The sequence below is a fragment of the Sinocyclocheilus grahami genome, unplaced genomic scaffold (genome assembly GCF_001515645.1).
Source record: "Sinocyclocheilus grahami isolate Dianchi unplaced genomic scaffold, SAMN03320097.WGS_v1.1 scaffold80.1, whole genome shotgun sequence".
Lineage (NCBI taxonomy): Eukaryota > Metazoa > Chordata > Actinopteri > Cypriniformes > Cyprinidae > Sinocyclocheilus > Sinocyclocheilus grahami.
This window is the reverse complement of record NW_015505259.1, coordinates 1,731,507-1,754,166: the sequence shown is the minus strand read 5'-3', so window position 1 is coordinate 1,754,166 and position 22,660 is coordinate 1,731,507. Positions and strand designations below refer to the sequence as shown.

The following is a 22,660-nucleotide window of genomic DNA, read 5'->3' as shown; positions in this document are numbered from 1 at the left end:
TTGATGGACTTGGTAACATTTCAGTTGCGTTTCTGTCTAAGCAGGGTCAGACAGCTCTCAGATTCCATCAAAAATATCTTAATTTATGTTCCGAAGATGAACGAAGGTCTTACAAGTTTGAAACGACATGAGGGTGAATAATTAATGACAGAATTTTCACTTTTGGGTGAACTATCCCTTTAAAGATGAGAATGTCAGGAGTTTGTTAAACAAAGGTGATTTTTCTTTTTTCTGGACACAACATCTTAAAAGTCTGTTTCTCATTACAGTTCAAAAGGGGCTCTAACAACACTGCTATTGACCCTAAAAGAAAACGGTCTCCTTTTAGAAAGTGATAATGATAGATATTTTAGAAATCTAAATAAAAATGCAATGTGCTAAATATAGTCATATACAGTACAATAATGGTCTAATATACCATGGCACTTACCACACACACGTTTAAACATACTTAAAGGACATTTGCCACACTATGGAAACAGTTCTCAAGAACAGGGCAGTGACTAGGGCATGATCAGGTACTTACCCTAGGTTAGGTTACTCTTGGCTGGGATCAGTCCTGGGTCCCGTGGAGCGGCCCAAGAGGAAGAGGTTAATATGTGGGCTCATGCGCTGAGCTGCCCCCCCCTTCACCCTCAGCCCTGTCCCAGCAACGCCAGGTGGGAGCAGAACCAGCTCTGCCCCAGTTCTCTCTCTCTCGCTGGGTTGCAGGGCCTCCACAAACTGGACCGGACTGTATCCAGCACCCTTAACTTTCTCTCTCCCTCTCTCCATGGCCATTCGGCCCCAGATCTATCTTAGGGGCCGACTTTCCTGGAATCTAACAGAGCTCTGAAGGGCCATAATATCCTTTGAGGCTTTTTTTAATGGCCAATCCAGAGTTTGTTTGAGGTAAAAATGTTTTTAAAAAAAGTAAGCTTGTTGATGCCACTAGCCCTTAAGACTACAGATAAATATGGGAACAGCTGAGGGAGTCTATCCATAGCAAGACCTGTGCTAGTGTCTGATAGAACTCTGGTTACATGGTAGAGGGAGGCCACTGTGTCAAATTAGCACAGCATGCCTGGGCTGCCAGTTAGGAAGTCAAAAATCCTGAAGGGGAAAAAGAACAATAATAGTGTAAGACCCTCTGGCATAACCCAAACAAAACAAAATAGCAATATCTAATATCTGGGTTAACAATGATCTCATAAAAATATGAATGATTAAAAAAAAAAAAAGTTCACAAATTAAACAAAATATTTCTGAGGGGGGGGGAAAAATCAATAAAAGTTCTGACCAACTGTATTATGACCATGACTACTGATTAACATCTGGAAATAACTGAAATAACTGGACACGTGTACACATTTGTTCAGGAAGAAGACTGGCATTAGGACCCAGGGAAGAGGAGGGAAGGATAGCAGCTCCCCTAGATCCGTGCTAGGGTCAACAGCGAGCAGGTGAGCCCCACGTGCGTGAGGGTTTTTACATCAGTAACAAGAAACAGACAGCACACCTTTAACATCTTTGGAACAGCTTGTGGATGTGGAAACAGACAACGCATCCCTCCAATCAGTCACCGTCAGCCCAGAGTCATTTTTATAATTAAATTTGAACCCGACAGTTAATAAATAATAAATATGTATATTGCTCAAAACAAGAGAAGGCATGGAAGAAAAGCTAAGAGAGGAAAGGATAGGGTGAAGTGAAGAGAGAGGGGAAAAATTTTTAAAAAAAATTGCCAAAGGTAAAATTATTCAACCCAATGATTATAAAATGTACTGTACGTGATGTTTTTCCAACTGTAAGTGAAAGAAAGCATTAAAGTCCATACAAAGAGAATGCAAAACAACGGCAAGTAAAATTCAGGTGATTATTTTAAATTTAAGCACCATGCATTAAAAACTTCTGTTCCTAATGTCTATCCTCTAAACAAAGACTAACTAAAGTCTGACAAATCTTAAGCCCAAAGTATACTTCACTTGTCCGCATTTTGCACCATATTGTGGACAATCTATGTGACAATTTTTGTCCTCAACACAGCCTACTGATGTCCACAAATACTGTGCAGACTTGTGCGCAGACAACAGCCAATGTACAAGTGATTTGAGTGATTAAAACGAGAGATTCACCAGTGGAAGGCTTGAATGCTCAACTATGCGTGAGATGGAGTAGAATGTGGAAAATGAAGTATACCAGAGCGTTTAAGCACATGTAATACAGTGTTCTTCTCACTCGGTTCATCAAGCCGGAGCTAAACAAAAGTAAAAGGGGTATTCAAACTGATAGTGATTAAATCACAAGATGTGGGCGGTCTCTGAGTCTATGGGCTGTTGGTTGCTAGAGAGTATTCCTACTTGTCTAATGACTATCCAAATGTATCAGGTGGTGGATCACAGCTACGTTTTTACAACGATTCACAGCTCATTTTTATGAAGTTGAGGTCCACTCAACTCTGTTGCATCACCAAAGATCACATTGGTGGGAACTAGTGGTTGACCGATAATATCGGCCGATATTTGGCATTTTTCTAATATCGGCATCGGCTGATGTGTTCAAGACGGGACTTTTATTTTGACGGCGCTGAGAAAGGCAGCACCTGAGCACACAGTGCTCACAATCTCCCTCTTGTTCGCTGTTGTCGTTCAGTTCTGTCTAATATGGATAGAAGTCTATCTAATAATCAGATAGAGCTGTTAAACTAAGGAATTAAAATGTATACAAAAAAAGTATTATAACGATTGCTTTAATATTATTAGTAATAGAAAGACAAACATTGTAATACTTTCTAATTTGCCGTCAACATTCAGCAAATACGCATTTATATAATTTAAACAAATCTTTGAATGACTAATGAACAATTAATTTCACAAACCTTGCCAACTTAGTCGGATCCAGTTGTGAGATCTTGTGAAGTGTGCATGTGACCTGCATGATCGCGTGTTCTCTGGGTGACGGTCGGTCCGTGCAAATTGAATGCTGACAGGAGGAGAGTTCAGCTTGACAGGAGACGTGCGATCCACAAACTTTAAACTAAGTTAGTGATTTCAAATTATGCTGCGCTTTATGCATTTGCCCACTGTCATATTCATGTCATTTTCATTGCATGCTGTATGTAAAATGAGTGTTACCTTGGCTTTATTTGGAAAAAAACATTAGATTCCCAATTAGGGCTGGGTATCGATTCAGATATCCCGATTCGATTTGATTTCGATTCGCAAGCTCTCGATTAGATTCGATTCTCGGGTTTTTAAATTTTTTTTTATTACATTCAGTGAATATAGTTTTAATAAAAATGCTATTGATATTTCTAAAAAATTAACAGTAAACATCAGTTTACAAATAGTGAATTAACAAAAAGAAATTAAGAACCACATGCCTGTATTTTAAACCTATTCTTTTTTTTGTATAGGGTCCTTTATAAACAATAGTAGGGCCCTATAAAATTATTATAATTTTTCTGGTAATTAGATGAAGGCATAAAACATTAATTTAATTTATAATGAAAATTAAACCCTTTTATTTTTTTGGCAAACAAAGTGCTGCACAACACATGTTTACTCTTAAAATTAAAAATAAAACAGATGTGATTATTCCTTTAAAAACAAATATTTATTAATATTTATTAGCAGTAGTAGCATTGAGTCTTCAGACTGCTAAATAATAATATATTCTGACAGTTTAACGTTAAACTAAACTTTATTTTGACGGGTTGCCGTGAAGAACTTACAGCTGCTGTGTACGTGATATGACGGTAGTTTTCTCAAATGAAAAGGTAAAATGCTAAGGAAGTGACTCTCAGAGCAGCTGGAGATGACATTCGTGTTCATATCATCATATAGTGAGATGGCAGAAGCTGAAAACACCTCGAGCGTCATCCGCGCTTTAGTATGTGTGTAGTAAACAAAGTGCGCCGCACCATCCGCCATTCATTCATTGCGGAAATCATGGCGCTTTATGCGTGATATCAAATGCTTCCACAGATTTATAGTATTACTATAGCATTTCACCTGAGCATTGCGAATCATGCGTGTGGCCATGATAAGTGCTGAATGAATGACAGGCTTTCTGTTGTAACATCGCGCAAGGTAAATAAGGGTGACATCTAGTGGAGAAGACTAATGATAAGATTGACGTTAATCCGATCTTGTTTTAAATATGCTCAAATAAAACCCGGAAAAGATCGATTCGCGGCTTTTGAGAATCGATATCTTAGGGTGACCATACGTGCCATTTTCCCAGGACGCGTCCTGGCCAGGATTTCTATATTGCCTAAAATATCTAGGTTTTGGCTTTGTTTGCGTGTGCAGACCGATCGGTGTATGACATCAAAATACCTCGAGAGCATTTTGAAAGCATAAGGAACCGTCTGTATGATATTTTGATGTCATACACACCGATCGATCTGCACACGCAAACAAAGCCAAAACCTAGATATTTTAGGCAATATAGAAATCCTGGCAGGACGCTTCCTGGGGAAATGGCACGTATGGTCACCCTAGATATCTAATCGATGTCATTTAAAAAAAACGATTAATTAAAAAATATTTTTTTTTGCCCAGCCCTATTCCCAATGCACACAAACTTCCCAGAATACTGCGTGCCCTGTTGATTGCAGTGTTTATTTCCTTTTTAATTTGATTTTTATTAAATATTTATTTATTTGTGAAAAATGCTTTGTCTTCTAAAGTATAAGTATGTTTATTTTACACAATTATTTTTAATCCATTTTCAAATGATTTCAGATTTTTTAAAAATAAATTAAATTATATCGGCTTTATATCTGCCATCTGCTACCCTACTTTCCAAGATATCGGCATCGGTAGTAAAAAAACAAAACATATCGGTCGACCACTAGTGGAAACTACAAACTTTGAAAATGAATGAGCCATTGCAATTAGTTTTCAGTGAAAACACCCCTTCACCTTTTCAAAGGTAGGTTTTAAATTCCCCCAATGTTCTCTTAGACTGAGGAATGAACCAAGTTTCATTGATATGTTACTGATACATTGTTCCTACAATGTGATTTTCTTTTCTCATTTTGTCTCTCATAGTTGAGGTATACCTATGATGAAAATTACAGGCCTCTCTCATCTTTTTAAGTGGGAGAACTTGCACAATTGGTGGCTGACTAAATACTTTTTTTCCCCACTGTATGACGTTGGGGTGCTTAATTGCACTGTCAATATTCATCATAGTACTTTAGTGATCATTTAGGTGTCTGTAACTAACTTATAAACACTGTTTGATTAGTTGATTGCAGGGATGCAAAAACATAAGTGGTCAAAGAGGTGAGACAATTACATATCAGAAGACATGTTTCATCTGAAATTTTTGTGAAAGAATAAGTTTCAAACACATTTGAATCAGTTTTTATGATTTTGCGATTCTAGGGTTAAAGCTATGAAAGTCAAACCTTATAGCACAAATCAAGAGAGTGACCAATTTTGATTGCAAAACAACAAACTTCTCCAAAAAGATGAGCAGTTTGCAGCCCTGTGTTTGTGGAAATGACATCTGCTTAACCAGTGTCTCTCTCTGTTAGCACAAAAAATTGAGATGTCGTCAACAAATTTTAAAACTAAAAATATGTGACTATGTATCAATGTTATAGTTGTCAGTGTGTTCTCTCTAAATACTGTCTGAATTATTTAGTGGATATCAAAACATAAATGGTTCTGATTAAGTATGAAGTATCAGAACATACCCAGACCCCGTGAGGCAACGTCAGTAGCAATCAAAATTGGAGCTTTTCCACTGCGGAACTCTGGAAATACAAGGTGCAACACAATGAGAACAGGCAGGCCAAACTGTGACAGCCTTCTTTAAAGGGGTCATATGATGCTTTTTTAAAGATCATTATTTTGTGTATTTGGTGTAACAGAATATGTTGACATGCTTCAATGTTCAAAAAACACATTTTTCAAATACTGTACATTATTGTAGGTCCTCTATGCCCCGCCTCTCTCAAACGCTTCGTTTTCTACAAAGTCCCTCCTTCCGACAAGCGCAGTCTGCTCTGATTGGCCAGCTGACCCAGTGCATTGTGATTGGCCGAACACCGCAAGCACTCGTCGGAAATGTAACGCCCCTTACCATAATCGTGAGCTTCATCTTTCAAAATAAATGTAAAGACAGTAAATAATGTCATTAGTTTTACCATCAGTTCAAGCCCAAAAGGGGAACAGAGTCACGTGACAGACACAGTGATGAAGCTGGTATGTGTTTGCAGTACACAGCTCTCGCTCGCACTCTCTCTCTCTCGCTCGCTCGCACACACACACACACACACACACACACACGATGCGCAAAACTCCGCATTTGACCAGTCAGTAGCAAATACTTAAACTAATAACAAAACAGTAGCTGATTCAGAAGCGCCAGATTGTCATAGCAAAGTCAGAATTACCTCCTCTCCTAGGTTCACGAAACGGTCGTCCATAAAATGCATTGCTGTTCTGTTGTAAGTAATCTTAAAGATTCCTAAATGCATCTACTTCTGGAAGGCCAAATAAAGTGCTTTTGCTTTCGCCTAGAAACACACAGCGTCTCCCTGACATGGCTGCTTCAACACTAACTGTATTACTGAACCCACGCTGCCTTTCTTTGAGTGAACATTTGGGCGGCATTATGCAAATATTTCCACATAGTTATGTAGATATGTGGGGGCGTGTTAGAACGAGGCGTTTTAGAATATCTCTTTGGTTTTGAGACTTTAGTCTTTGCAACTTCAGGGATCTTATCTATGCCCAATCAGCTTTTAACACTCCAAATAGAAAGGAAAACTTGAAATCGCATCATATGACCCCTTTAATAAAATATGAAGCTTAAAAACTTTACCTGATAGTACCCAGTCTCTCTCTGGTTGGCTCTTGTCACCATGAATACACATTGCAGGCCACCTGGATAAAGACACAATATACATTACATCAGCATTTTATCTGATTTTTATAAAAAAAACTTTTTTTTTTTTTATATGAGGGATTATAAAGATCTGTCTCACCCAACTCTTCGCATCCTTCGAGTAAGTTCATCACAACGTTTCTTTGTCTCGACAAAGATGATGGTTTTGTTCTCCTTTTCAGCCATGATTTCCTCCATCAGCTGAATCAGCCTTAAAGCACAAAAACATTTCTTTGAAATATTTTCATCTTGATTTGTACAGGCAAACAGGAAATTAAACCAATACAAATCACAATACCTGAATAAATTAAATCTCAAAAAGTCATATCCAATACTTTATTAGAGACATGACTGGTAAATCAGCTTACTTGTTGTCTTTCTCATTCTCCATGCAGACATCCACTATCTGCAGGTATGTTGCAAACATGTTGTGGTTTGCGCTCAATTCTAGAGCTCCTATATTAATTTGGACATAGTCATGGAGGAATTCTTCAGCCAGCTGACGAACTTCTTTAGGCCAGGTAGCACTCTACATAAGAGTCTGTCTGTCAGGCTGAAGGAAACAGGAATAGCAGAAAACTAAATGCAAAATGTGTGTTTACATAATATTTGTGTGTGCACTGTATGTATATATATATATATATATATATATATATAGATAGATTATGGGCAGCAAGAACGTGTATTTAATTTTAACATTCATGAACTGTCAAATACTGTACTGTACTTACTCTAATTTAGTCAACAATTTTGCGGATTTGAGGTTCAAATCCCATGTCCAACATACGATCAGCCTCATCCAGCACCAAGTAGGTGCAACGGCGCAGGTTGGTTTTTCCTGCCTCCAGGAAATCGATTAGACGGCCAGGTGTGGCAATGCAGATTTCAACACCTTTAGAAAGTCAAACAATGTTTATTTAAAGAAAAGCTCTTGCTGGTCAATTCATCCGAAAATGATCACAGTTCCTATTACACTTGTTCATAAAGAGGGTTGAGAACGACAGCTCTATCCACCTTTTTCCTAGATCCCATTACACTTTGCACGATTTATGGGAGTAACTTCCATTAAAATGTTGACAATCAGCAACTGCCAATGAACTTGTTTAAAGGTTTGTTTTATAAATCTAACAACAGACTTAGAATTTCCAAAATATAATTTTCTAAAGCAGGGGTATAATGAGGTGATGTTATTCTCCTCAACCCTTTATCATTAAACATAAAAAACGAAAAGCAGAACGAGACTAACCCCAAAAGCTCAAATTAGTCTTTCTACAGCAACATTACAGATGTCTTAAATATTATTGTAGTAATATATTTAAGTCTAAATTTAGTGCATTCCAGTAAATTATTCATGGGATATAATTTATTAAATTGGGAGAGCAGAATTTTATTTTCTAGAAGGATAAAAAAAAGAAAATGTACAGCTCATTTGGTCAAACTGACCAGGTGTGCAATTTTTACTGGCAAAGGCTTTAAGTACGTACATTTAGTCCCCGTCCACACAGAGGTGCGTTTAGCTGTATACGCATACATTTTGTATCGTATAGGCGTTTCGTCCACACGGATCCGGCGTTTTGGGAGAGTGAAACCGATATTTTTTTAAACCGGGTCCCAGAGTGGATAAATCTGAAAACGCCACCCTTGCGTTTTCGTGTGGACAGCGAATCCGTATATTTTCTGAAACGATGACGTCATCAGCCCACGTCTCGCCCCTATAGACACCGCTACGTCACGTAACGGCAACAAAAACATGAGCAAACACTGAACAATTGTGTTTTTATTAACTAACATTAAAGGAACACTACACTATTTTTGACAATAGGCTCATTTTCCAACTCCCCTAGAGTTAAACAGTTGAGTTTTACCGCTTTCGAATCCATTCAGCCGATCTCCAGGTCTGGCGGTAGCACTTTTAGCTGTAGCTTAGCATAGATCATGGAATCTGATTTGACCGTTAGCATCTCACTCAAAAATGACCAAAGAGTTTCTATATTTTTCCTATTTAAAACTTGACTCTTCTGTAGTTAGATCGTGTACTAAGCCCGACAGAAAATGAAAAGTTGCGATTTTCTAGGCCGATATGGCTAGGAACTATACTCTCATTCCGGCGTAATAATCAAAGAACTTTGCTGCCGTACCATAGGTGCAGCAAGCGCAATGATTGTTAGTCATCAAATACAACTTAGTGGAAAACTCCTTTTATTCGACTACAACCATAGCCGTTCACAACAACAACCAAACCGGAAGCTGCAATCTCCCCCCATAAGAGTCCTTACTTCCTCTCAGTGTACTATATGCAAACTTACATTCAGAAACCTAGGCAGATAGCACAGAAATATTAAATGTATACAAAAATCAGAATGTATAACCATGACTGAAACTTCAACTCCATCTCTTCTTAAAAAAAAATATATACGATATTTTTACTGCACGATAAATCGCATGCGATATTTAATGCGCATCTTGTCAGAAAGCCGGTTCTGTAATCAGCGGTAAATCTCAATCACGTGCGTGCTTTCACATTGAGCAGCATTAACTACACAGAGCCGTTGTTCACTGACGAGTGGCGCAAAACCACGTTCATATTCGCACTATTTTTTAATTTAAATATCGTATAAAATAATATTTTTGGTAAATATCGCATGCGATTTATCGTGCATCCCTAAAATATATGTATATATATTTCAATATTCAGCACATGCCCTAGGAGCTCTCATTGTAAAACAACAAAACATTAACATAAAATAACCTGTTTTAACAGTTAATTATTATCAGCTCCTTTTTTACATGACTCATGCCTTTTTTTAATAGAGCTTCCATTGTCCTTCACTAAGTGCCTTAAGTAATTGCAGTGGTGATGCCCCTTTTTGTAAGGCAGTCTGCAAGTTGTTCTTTTGTATTATACTACAGCACTCGTTCAACCTTTAGTGTTTGAATAAGTTCTTTGATGCTGCTTATTTCACTGAATATAAACCTAACAGACCACTCAGATCATTAGGATCGAGTCAGTTAGAAATACCAAGGGTTCACACAAAACAAGGGGAGTCTGCTTTTAGTTATTATGCCGCCCGCAGTTGGAATCAGCTTCCAGAAGAGATCAGATGTGCTAAAACATTAGTCACATTTAAATCTAGACTCAAAACTCATCTGTTTAGCTGTGCATTTATTGAATGAGCACTGTGCGATGTCCGAACTGATTACACTATATTTTATGTATAATCGTTTTCTTAAATTCATTTTAAACCTCTTAAATCAATTTTTTTAATCATTTTCAAAGTTTTTAAATTCCTTGTTTTATTGTTGTGATTATTTTTTTCTTTTCTTTTATGTAAAGCACTTTGAATTATTATTGTGTATGAAATGTTCTATACAAATAAACTTGCCTTGCCTTATTTCCAGACGCAGTAACTGATTTTGTGGACTTCAGTGCATCAACAACTGAATGATTGTCAGTGACACAGATTATTGGTATAGCATGTTCAGTGTCACCAGTAGTCAGCTCAGAGAACAGTGTGGTCAGAAATATTGCATTGTCAATTCCATCTGACATTGCCAATGTTTCACCAGCAAGAGTGCTTCGCACAATCCTCTTAAATCTTTTTGACTGCCAGGAAAGGGGAGAGAACTTCCCATTTTCTCCCATGAGAACAATTAGATGCCCACCTTGAGTTCCCCCATCAGAAAGATTTCCAAATGAGGCATCACTGTATAGAACCATCTTGAGCGCACTGTCTTTGCCCAGGTATTGGAAGTACAGAACTACCTTTTTGGACTTCAGTTTACACACTATTCTGTTTGCTTCATGAATAGTCTGCACAGTTGCATTTTTTATGTTTGACGCTAAGCTGCTGGCATCAAACATTACATCAGGCCTGCTCTGCCTTGCAGCCCAGAGAATTTGGCCTACCTTGGACCTTAGTCAATCTTTTTCCTCCTCACAAAGAGGAGAGTCTTGTTCCACAGCTCGAGAAGGATCCAAATGTATGGGCTGCATATGCTTCATGTAGTTATCCTGATGTACCTGCATTTTATTGTCCACAGTCTCAAAGTTTATTCCCACGTAACAGAAGCTGTCACACTCCTCACGCCCAACTTGAAACATGGATCTGAGATGAGGTATTACTGTTGTGGAGAAACTTTGTGTGCCTCCCCATATGAAGTCATCCACATGGCAAGCAAGTACCCCAGTCACAGTGCAGTCCTGATCTAGCCAATAGAACACAGCAGGGTCTACTTGGGACATTGTTCCTCCTGACCTCATGACAATCTCCTTCACTCTAGTATACCAGTAGAGTGAAGCATCGGCCAAACCATACACACACTCAAGCTTCCATAGTTTTCCTTCATTGTTGGCCTCAGGAGGAGGTTTGATATAAAGGTCATGGGTCAGCTCCATTCCCTGTAGAAATGCAGATTTTATATCCATGGAGTTAAGCGTCCACTGTCTTTGACAAATCACTGCCACAAGAAGCCGAAGAGACTCTGAAGTACATGTTGGTGAGTCCTTTTTGAGTTCTGACACCTCAATTTCTTCGAAACCTCTAGCAACAAGACGAGCTTTGGGTACAAACCCCTTCAATATCTCTTTGTAGGTACCAGAGCATGTGTATTATTTTTTACATTTATTTATTATTATTTATTAATTTTAAGTAATAATGATTTTAATAAGTAATTACGAAATATCATAATTCGTTCCACGATTTAGGCCTACTATAGGGAATGAACGAATTAACGAACTAATGAATTCGTGGCAGCTAATCCTAAACAAGAGAACAAATACTTAATCCGTGGCCATAATGTAGTCCTAGCATAAAAGGGAACTAGCCTATTCTAAATTCGTTGGCCGTGATTGTCTGCATGTCATGATCGGGGCTCCGTACAACCGAATATAACCTTAGCCTACCTGTTTATTCATTTATTATGGTATGTAACTAGCTCACCTTTTGCGGCACCATGTTTGCGTAGCACATCCTCGTGCTTTCTGGCAATGTGCCGCTTCAGATTCCAATATGAATCTTTACTAACTCTCCCCGCACTCCCTCTCAGTTTCTTCTCCCTGCTTATTCTTAACTTAGATTTTTTACTTTACATTTATGTATAAGGCTTGCAACTTCATTGAAACAATATCTGAACTCCATAACTGCTCTACTATTCTCGATCTCTACAGATTCTCGATCTCGAACAAGCAAATCACCAAACGGCATTCTGGGTTGAGCGAGCGGCGCTGAGCGTTTTGAGCAAGCGGAGCGGAATCTTCAGAAAGGCGCTCTGCGCTCTTAAGGAAATATTACCACTCCGCTCCGCTCACATGCTCTGGTAGGTACAAACCCACCTAGTTGAAATGCACTTTTTTCCCTCATCCTTCACTTCTTCAAAGACATGGTTATCTCTCCAACTCTTTATCTCTTCCTGTTTTGCAAAGTCAAATGTTACATATTTTGTTACATACACATCCTCACATACATCAATGGAGTCAGCATTAGTAACAGTGGATTCAATCTGAAGATTCTCAACATTCAACATGTCAGCAGACTGCCTGCTACATTAGTGGGCTCAATGAGCAACAGGTTAAACCAGTTTTTATATTTACCTGTAGCTTTACCTGCACGCCCTAATATTTTAGCTGTGCACAAAACACCTGGTTCTTTATCTCTGTATTTTACAATTGGTCCTTTTTGTAAGCTGACAACAGTTTCCAGGTTAGTACCACTAGGTGTCTCTGTATTGTCACTTGTGTGCCGTTCATTCTGCCCCCTTTTGTCCTCCATTTGCCTCACCTCTTGTTGCACCGCAGTCTCAGTTTCTTCTGTCAACTGTCTGTTACTTTCAGCAAACTCCTGTCCTTGTTTGTGGCATGTTGATCCTCGCTTTCTGTATTCACTTTTCTCAGTCTGAGACAATGTACCCTAATGCAAGTCCCTCCATGTCTCACAAATACCACTGCTCCATCCTGACCAATGACCATTCCTGGTCCTTTCCACTCTGGACAATCCACTCTCTTGTATTACACTTTATTATCCATTTCATATTTCTCATCGGTGTGACGTAGTTGCTTCTGTAACGCTCTGCAAATTCTCTCTGAGCACTCTGCTTCCGTAAAGGCCTTTCTTGATGCATGTAAAGCAGAGATGCGTCTTGCTACCCACTGACTCTTTGTGGTACCCTCTAGAGCTGGAGGTTTATCAATCAGCACAGATGGTAAGTTGGGATTCTGGCCAAACACTAGCTGATGAGGACTGTAGCCGTGGACATTTTGCATAGTATTCTTTGCCATAAGAGCCCAGTCCATCGCAGTATGCCAATCACAACCATTACTAGTTTTCACTTTCATTATGATTTCAGTGAGTGTTTGATTGTGTCACTCCAGAAGTCCATTGCTTCACGGACTATACGCAGCTGTTGTTTTTATTTCTATGTTGAAGTTTTCCACCATATCTTTCACCTCATCATTATTAAATTCTCCCCCATTGTCGCTGAACCGTTTCTGGGGTGGGCCATGTACGCTTATCCAGTCATGGAGGAAATGTTTCACTATTTCAGAAGATCTTTTTGTGGTCAGAATGCTGCCTGCACTAAAGCGAGTAAACTTATCAATGATATGGAGATACCACACGCCTGGCTCAAGTTCATGCAAATCTACAGCCACAGTTTCGTTGTACTGTGATGCCAGTGGCAGGCCACAGCAGGCGTTGATTTAGCTTTACTGTGTTTTTGGCATACCTCACACTCACTCACAATTTTTTGCAAGATGATGCTGCATTCCGTATCTTTATTTCTTGAGCTGTTAAGCAGTCGCTGCAATTTATCGGGCAGAAGCATGTCCGAATTGTTTGTGAAGCTTCATCAGAATGCTTATGTTTTTCTGCTGAGCTAATTTTATCCGAGATTATTAGGATTTCATTCTCATCCCTTTTTTCTTTAGCAGTTGCCAAGATCTGCTCACTACATTGCATGTCTTTAGGGTTACTTTCGTTGTCAATTATGTTTACACAGTAATGTCCAGAGCTTGTAAACTCAAGTTCTACAGGTTGGTTAAACATTTCTGCTCTCTCATTTTTCATGTCTAATACTGTTCCTGCTCTTTTCAAGGAGAATTTGCTTAAGAGCAATGGAATGTTAGCTGGGACAACCTCAGTCTCAATTTTGCACTTGATCGGTCCAATTTTTGCAGGAATTTTCAACTTTCTGTTGGAATGGACCACTTTTCCATCTCCAAACCTAAATGATCTATGGCTTTGTGTTTCTGAATTCCTCAAATCGGTTGTCTCCATTTGACTTAGCTCAGTGATGTAGTGATTTAGCCATTCTTGTCCACACACAGTTCGAGTGCATGCAGTGTCTATTATTGCAGATCCAAAACATTCAGTCATAAGGATTTCTGCTTCAGAGTGTAATTCTTCTGTAAACAGAGTAATGTTGCACTCCTCTACATTAGTTTCTTTACAGTCTTCAGTCAGTTTGATTTGCTCACCTTTGTGTGGGCAGTCCTTGGCCCAGTGGAATGTACTTTGACACACTGCACATTTTGATCTACGGCCTTATCTGTCCAGAGGGTTTGTGCCAGGTAATGGTGTCCTTTGTTGGTCATTCTGGGGCCACCACTTGCCTCTCCGTCGCCTCTGTTCAGTTATATATGCCGTTTCCTGGTTAATTCCTACTGTTTTAGCAGATACGTTTCCTGTGAAAATTCTCTTTAGTGCCGACTTCATTGATGCAAAAGTCAGATCTGCACATGCTGTTAAAGCCAACTGTCGATCTTTCACATCCAAGCATGCAGTGTCCAGCAGCTTAAAAGCTAATACTGCATCAGTTAGTTCCATTTTATACTTGCGCATCCTAGAGTAGCGTTGTTCAAAATCGATTATATAGTCTATCATGGAAACATTACTGTCTCTCACTATACGATCAAAGCTTGTATAAGCTTCATATGTCCGGTCCTTTTCTTCCTTGAGGAACAAATCATCAAGTTTCGCTAGTAAAGTTGTCATACCAGTGTCCGTGTTTAAATTGTCTACCGGTATTTCCATCGCCGTTTCTCTCGCTCTTCCCGACAGTGCCAAAGCAACAGTGAGCGCTTGTTTACTTTTTTCAAGTTCCGTAACTCTAGTCCAAATTCCGACTTCATTCTTCCAACTTTCGTATGGCTTCCCCTCGTCAAAGGTTGGTGGGACTCTGTCATTGCTAGCCATCCTCTGCTACCAATGTTAGTCATTAAATACAACTTAGTGGAAAACTCCCTTTATTCGACTACAACCATAGCCGTTCACAACAACATAACCAAACCGGAAGCCACGATCTCCCCCCATAAGAGTCCTTACTTCCTCTCAGTGTACTATATGCAAACTTACATTCAGAACCCTAGGCAGATAGCACAGAAATATTAATTGTATACAAAAATCAGAATGTATAACCATGACTGAAACTTAATGATAAGGCGACTCTCTAGGACCGAACTTGCCTACCCCTGCTCTAGGGGAATTGGAAAATGAGCCTATTTTCAAAAATAGTGGAGTGTTCCTTTAACACAGATTAATAAATGTATGGCTCCATGTTTGTTCGTATACTGCGCGCAAGGTTTATGCGCATAGTCCGAGTCTTCTCCGTTTCTCCGTTTTTAGTGCATCTCTGTGGCAGAATTACAGCGCCACATACTGGTCTGGCATGTATACTACATCGTTTTGTATCGGGTTCGTAGTTTCGTGTGGACAGATATTTCTTGAGACGAGGGGGGAAAAAAAGATCGGATAGGGAAAGCTCTGGCTTCGTGTGGATGTAGCCTTATAGTCTTCATTCAAGTTCATTTATAATAAAATAAAAATTGTTCTCAGAATAATCATGATCATAATTGTGAGCAAAATAACCTTCATTATCATTTGTGACCCATTTGTCACTGGTTGTGACCAAACCAGTCATAAGTAGCATGGTTATATTTGTTTCAACTTTCTGTTGGAATGGACCACTTTTCCATCTCCAAACCTAAATGATCTATGGCTTTGTGTTTCTGAATTCCTCAAATCGGTTGTCTCCATTTGACTTAGCTCAGTGATGTAGTGATTTAGCCATTCTTGTCCACACACAGTTCGAGTGCATGCAGTGTCTATTATTGCAGATCCAAAACATTCAGTCATAAGGATTTCTGCTTCAGAGTGTAATTCTTCTGTAAACAGAGTAATGTTGCACTCCTCTACATTAGTTTCTTTACAGTCTTCAGTCAGTTTGATTTGCTCACCTTTGTGTGGGCAGTCCTTGGCCCAGTGGAATGTACTTTGACACACTGCACATTTTGATCTACGGCCTTATCTGTCCAGAGGGTTTGTGCCAGGTAATGGTGTCCTTTGTTGGTCATTCTGGGGCCACCACTTGCCTCTCCGTCGCCTCTGTTCAGTTATATATGCCGTTTCCTGGTTAATTCCTACTGTTTTAGCAGATACGTTTCCTGTGAAAATTCTCTTTAGTGCCGACTTCATTGATGCAAAAGTCAGATCTGCACATGCTGTTAAAGCCAACTGTCGATCTTTCACATCCAAGCATGCAGTGTCCAGCAGCTTAAAAGCTAATACTGCATCAGTTAGTTCCATTTTATACTTGCGCATCCTAGAGTAGCGTTGTTCAAAATCGATTATATAGTCTATCATGGAAACATTACTGTCTCTCACTATACGATCAAAGCTTGTATAAGCTTCATATGTCCGGTCCTTTTCTTCCTTGAGGAACAAATCATCAAGTTTCGCTAGTAAAGTTGTCATACCAGTGTCCGTGTTTAAATTGTCTACCGATCGCCGTTTCGCCGTTTCTCTCGCTCTTCCCGACAGTGCCAAAGCAACAGTGAGCGCTTGTTTACTTTTTTCAAGTTCCAGTCCAAATTTCCAAATTCCGACTTCATTCTTCCAACTTTCGTATGGCTTCCCCTCGTCAAAGGTTGGTGGGACTCTGTCATTGCTAGCCATCCTCTGCTACCAATGTTAGTCATTAAATACAACTTAGTGGAAAACTCCCTTTATTCGACTACAACCATAGCCGTTCACAACAACATAACCAAACCGGAAGCCACGATCTCCCCCCATAAGAGTCCTTACTTCCTCTCAGTGTACTATATGCAAACTTACATTCAGAACCCTAGGCAGATAGCACAGAAATATTAATTGTATACAAAAATCAGAATGTATAACCATGACTGAAACTTAATGATAAGACGCAGCGCCTGAAAATAGGCTGACTTCCGTCAACATAACCAACGTGACCACCTGCTTGCACAAGGAGCGTGCTGGGGACTATTTTCAGGCTCTGAAAATTCTAGAAAATCGCAACTTTTCATTTTCCGTCGGTCTTAGTACACGATGTAACTACAGAAGGGTCAAGTTTTAAATAGGAAAAATATAGAAACTCTTTGGGCATTTTTGAGCGAGATGCTAACGGTCTAATCAGAGTCAATGATCTATGCTAAGCTACAGCTAAAAGTACTACCGCCAGACCCAGAGATTGGCTAAATGGATTCGAAAAAGGTAAAACTCAACTGTTTAACTCTAGGGTCTGGCATGTATACTACATCGTTTTGTATCGGGTTCGTAGTTTCGTGTGGACAGATATTTCTTGAGACGAGGGGGGAAAAAAAGATCGGATAGGGAAAGCTCTGGCTTCGTGTGGATGTAGCCTTATAGTCTTCATTCAAGTTCATTTATAATAAAATAAAAATTGTTCTCAGAATAATCATGATCATAATTGTGAGCAAAATAACCTTCATTATCATTTGTGACCCATTTGTCACTGGTTGTGACCAAACCAGTCATAAGTAGCATGGTTATATTTGTAGCAATAGCCAATAAAGCATTGTATGGGTCAAAATTGTTGATTTTTTTTTTATGCCAAAAATCATTAGGATATTAAGTAAAGATCATGTTCCATGAAGATATTTTGTAAATTTCCTACCGTAAATATATCAAAACTTAAATCTTGATTAGTAATATCCATTGCTAAGGACTTCATTTGGACAATTTTAAAGGTGATTTTCTCAATATTTAGATTTTTTTTGCACCCTCAGATTCCAGATTTTCAAATAGTTGTATCTCAGGCAAATATTGTACTAACAAATCATATATCAATGGAAAGCTTATTTATTCAGCTTTCAGATTATGTATAAATCTCAGTTTTAAAAAATTTACCCTTAAGACTTTTTTTGTTTTTGAGGTTTTGTGGTCCAGGGTCACATTTCATCCATTATCATGCAGCCATAAAAGATGATCATATCAGTATGCATTAACAACAGGTCTACTGTATTAAAAAAATAAAAATAAAAAACTTTTTGTAGATGTGGGTTAGTTCCCATACCTCTTTCTAAATCTCTGATCTGTGGACCCTTAGGGGCTCCTCCATACACACAGGTACTCTTGATCCGAGATGATTTGCCATAGGCATAAGCCACTTGCTGCACCTGCTGGGCTAATTCACACGTCGGTGCCAACACAAGACACTAAACAGAACAGAGAGCAGGAAAAAAAATAGCGTAATTGAAGAATGTGCTAACAAAGCATTCTGGTCTGACAGTAAATCAAAAAATAATTGTACATTGTTCCGGTTCTTAATTAGTGTCTAATTACAGAGGTAAAAGTTGTATGGCAACTTACAATGGGCCCATCCCCTCTCTCCAGGTAGGGCTGATGGTTAATATGCACTATGGCAGGCAGCAGATACTGTTGAGGATATTGATGGGTCGGCGCTGGCGTGATCAAACAGCTGAAACATCAAATAGACTACTCCGTAATTTTTGGTCATACAGTAAAGGCATAATTCGAAACTGCAAAATACAAAGTGTTACCAGTTTGAAAATTCAAGAATAATAGCAAAGTTAATAAGAATTATTTCTAAATGCAGCACAGTTCTTATTTCGCTCTGCATAACCTGAACGAAAAAAATTGTTTTGCTAAGAACGAACCGAAATGAAAACATTTCGCTTTAAATCTGTGTATTTAACAGCCTGGGGAACCTTCCCAGGGCAGTACCTTGCCTCACCGACTAAAATCAAGGCGCCCACTACGGAGACGGCACCAGAGGTGAGGGGGCACAGTGACCGAGGTGGCCTGGCCGGGCCGAGCCCCCTCAGCCCCCCTCGTGGCGCCGACAGTGACTACTGTATATATAATTATGCTATTTATTACCTGACTCATGTGATGAACCTCTGGGTGTTCGCTGTAGAAGTTTTTCTCAAACTTGGGCAGCTGGTCCAGGTCCCATTTCTTCTTCCTCAGCCGATCTCCTGGATTCCCAAACTTTTTGGGTGGAAGTGGGGCAACTCGACTGGATCCAAAGCGAGGCCTATTAAAGATTCATGTCCTTACTTTGAATCCTGCCAGTGATAAACATTGTTTGCCAGGAGTGTATGGACAAGTAGCTAAATCTGTTACTGTGACCAAATAGCCTAATGACTAGCCTAAAATCTCATCTCCATATACACTGATATACACATAAATTAAATATAAAGGCCCACCCTCTGTCTCGTCCTCGGTCTCCATATGAGGAACTTCCTCTCATCTCCTTTACCTTGCTGTAAAGTAAAACTCCGGCAGAATAATCCGTTTTCTCCAGAACAAAACGGAGTAACGCTGGTCCTACCTGGTTTGTGGAAATGTGTATTTGTGAAATCGGTGAAGAAGTAGTATGTTCAATGAGAATGTTTTCGACAAAGTTGGGCTGTAGTTTCTGCATGCAAATCCTTACAGCATGACTTCTACAAACAAACTCGCGAAAAATGCGCCAGCTTTGTGTTAAAAAATCAATACCTTCGTGCGTTCTCCGTTTTGTAGAATGTCGTCCACAACCAGCCAATTGGGCCCCCCCGTTTAATTACGTAGCATTTTCTACGTAGGTCTATATTGAGAGTACAGAAATAACGCAACAAAAACCGCGTAGTGTGGTGATGAATTCGCTTGAAGTCGTAAAAACCGGAGGTTGAACTCAAAACATTGATGAACCTAACGGATTGTAATCTCTCAATGAGCCTCTGTTAAAACTAACTGCGTACTAGATGACTGGACGAGTCTGTGCATAACAACGTTGTAGTTTAAATGCATAACAATTGCAAAACTGTTTTATAGCATTCACTGCAAAATATAAGACTGTGCTAGAATCTTTCTCCTATAACCACAAATGATTGTTATTGGTGATCAATCAACAGCGCAGAGAAAAGTAACTGTTACCAGTCGAGAGCGACGTACGTTTATGTTTTGCAAACAACGTTAGTCCGCTCACGTGCTACAAAGAGGCACAAAATATATTTCTACCTAAATCATTGACATAGACTGTATTAGATTAATCTAGTTTTAATCAACGAAAATAAAACACAAATGAAACACAGCTATGCAATGTTATTTGGTCCTACAAGAGCCTATTGATGGGAGAAACAAACCTTTTCAAAGCTTCGAATCAATTGAATAGCTTCGCAAAATGATTCACTGTTTCGAAGCACGCTGGTGATATGGTGACGCCTGCTGGTCAAAACTGTGTACATGCAACAAAAACTCAGGCTAAAACATGCATTAAAAACTGCTTTTTACAAACCCAACGCAAATGCTTTCTTGAAAGTATAATATATTAAATCCAATCAAAATAATGAAATACCATTAAATATGAAATGTCTGTGTAATATGTGTTTTTAAAATAACTATTATTAATTTGCAGGGCTTGTTTTGTTTGTTTTATGGGGAGTTTTAACAGGCCAGTACGAGACTACAAATCATCCTTTTAATTACACAAATGTCTAGTTAAAAATGTCTACAAATTGATAAAACTGATCCGAGATCAGAGACGATCAATGGTTCGCCGATGGGAGGCGAGCTCAATGAACTCGCATGATCCATGGATTCACAGAGATCGACCCCAAAGCCAAACTATTGAAATTTGCTCACTGCAGAGCCAAATGACCTCCAGTTCCCCCTCTCTGGATGTCCAGCTCCACCTCTGTGTGAACCAATGGGTGGAGTTATGTTTAATGATAGGGAGTGGTTGGGTGTCTAGCTCCACCCATTACATCCAGCGAGGGGGAGCTAGAGCTCCAGCTCCTCCCATTTGGCTCTGCAGCGAGCACCCTCTCAAAAGTTTCGAAACAGTTATGACGTAACGAAGCCTCGTTTACTGAAATCACGTGACATTGGCATTTTGATCAATACGCGCTCCAAGAGCCTATGGCTCTGCTATGGGATCAGATTCCTGCCAAATGTATTGCAGTCACAGATTTAAAAAAATATCAAGCTGAAACCAAAATTTAATAACGCAAGTAAAATTATATTGCACAAAATAAAAAAATAAAAAAGCAAAGCTTTCAGAATAGCAAACAATGGTCAAGGATCAAAAAATAATAAGTGTAAATCAAAAATGTAATAACGCATTTAAAAAAAAAAATAAGCACGAATCAAAACTTTAAACACATTTAAAATCATATTGCAAAAAACTGAAATATTCATGCAAAATTATCCGAATTGCACACAAAATCATGTTTTCCTTGGTTATATTTCAGTTTTTTGTGCTCTCAGACATTTTCTGCACATATTTAAATTTTTTGTATGCTTATGCTGTTTTTCTCATTACTCTTTATTCCACGTTCTGCGCTTCTTCTTCCAAATGTTGCGGTTAGAATTGAATGTAAATCAGGGCGGCCTTAAGCGTCATCATTGGTCCACTAGTTCTAGATTGACAGCTCCTCCTCTAGCCAATCAGTCGAAGAGGGACGGTGACATCACTCCAATGCGCCTCATTTGCTGCCGATGCTCAGTGTTCTGTTTACCTGTACAGGTGAAAATGGACAACTGTCAGCTGGGAAACATCTTTCCATACAGGACACCGTTATATGTGTCTGTCTGTCACTGCTGTACACCTACCTGCCGATCCGTAAACGTTAAATGAGTAAATCGGTAAATTAATTTTGAATTAATGTAATGTTTTTGCATTGAAAACGATAGTGCTACAGAGTAGACAGTTACAAAGGCCAAGTGGATTTGATATACACAATGATTTATTTACATAGCTACATATGTAATTGCCTAACACGATCATATTAAGGTTTCAAATAGGCTATATAAAGTTTGAACATAACAACAATATGAAAGTAAACCAGCCAGTAGGTTGCGGCAAGTTACTGTCTTTAGAATAGGACATTAAATCATTCATATAAATGGCTGATTGTTTCAGTGAGGAATAAAGTGAATCATTCAATATGAAAGGCTGCTGTGTTGTATGTAGAGGACACTGTTCTGCTGTGGTTTTGTTTGGACTCTTCGTAGAAATAGAGCAAAAATAGTAAACTCACTCAAAATATACTTCTTGTTATATTGATTCAGTTCAATAAACACTCTTCCTCGTGTTTTGCTTAACTGTATGTCATAAAATAAATTATAGTGCCATTCTTTACAAACAACATTTTATTTTTAAATGCTAAGCCTATAACTCATTTAAAACTAAACTAAAAACTGAACCTCCTGCTGGGCTCACATACCTCTCATTTCCACCAGTGAATCATTAGACGTGGTGTAACATTTGGTTGATAAACTATTAGCCTATTTATTTTGTAAAGAAGGTTTTGTACTTTTCTCATATCTGAATATCTACTTAAACAACATCCTTCACATTTGCAAAAAAAATAGTTTGGAAAACACCATGGCATGGCGAAGCTCGTGCTGACCGGCAAAACCTACACTAAATTGAGTCATCAATAGAGTGGTGGAACTATGATGTCACTTTGTAGGCAAAAACCCGGAAGCGAGTTAGCATTTTAGCACTTCCGGTTCCA

General features: G+C 38.9%; 1 pseudogene; it reads right to left on the bottom strand.

Moving 5' to 3' along the window:
- Positions 1–348: 348 nt before the first annotated feature.
- Positions 349–19,878, bottom strand: LOC107586368 (probable ATP-dependent RNA helicase DDX17; annotated as a pseudogene).
- Between the last annotated feature and the right edge of the window lie 2,782 nt (positions 19,879–22,660).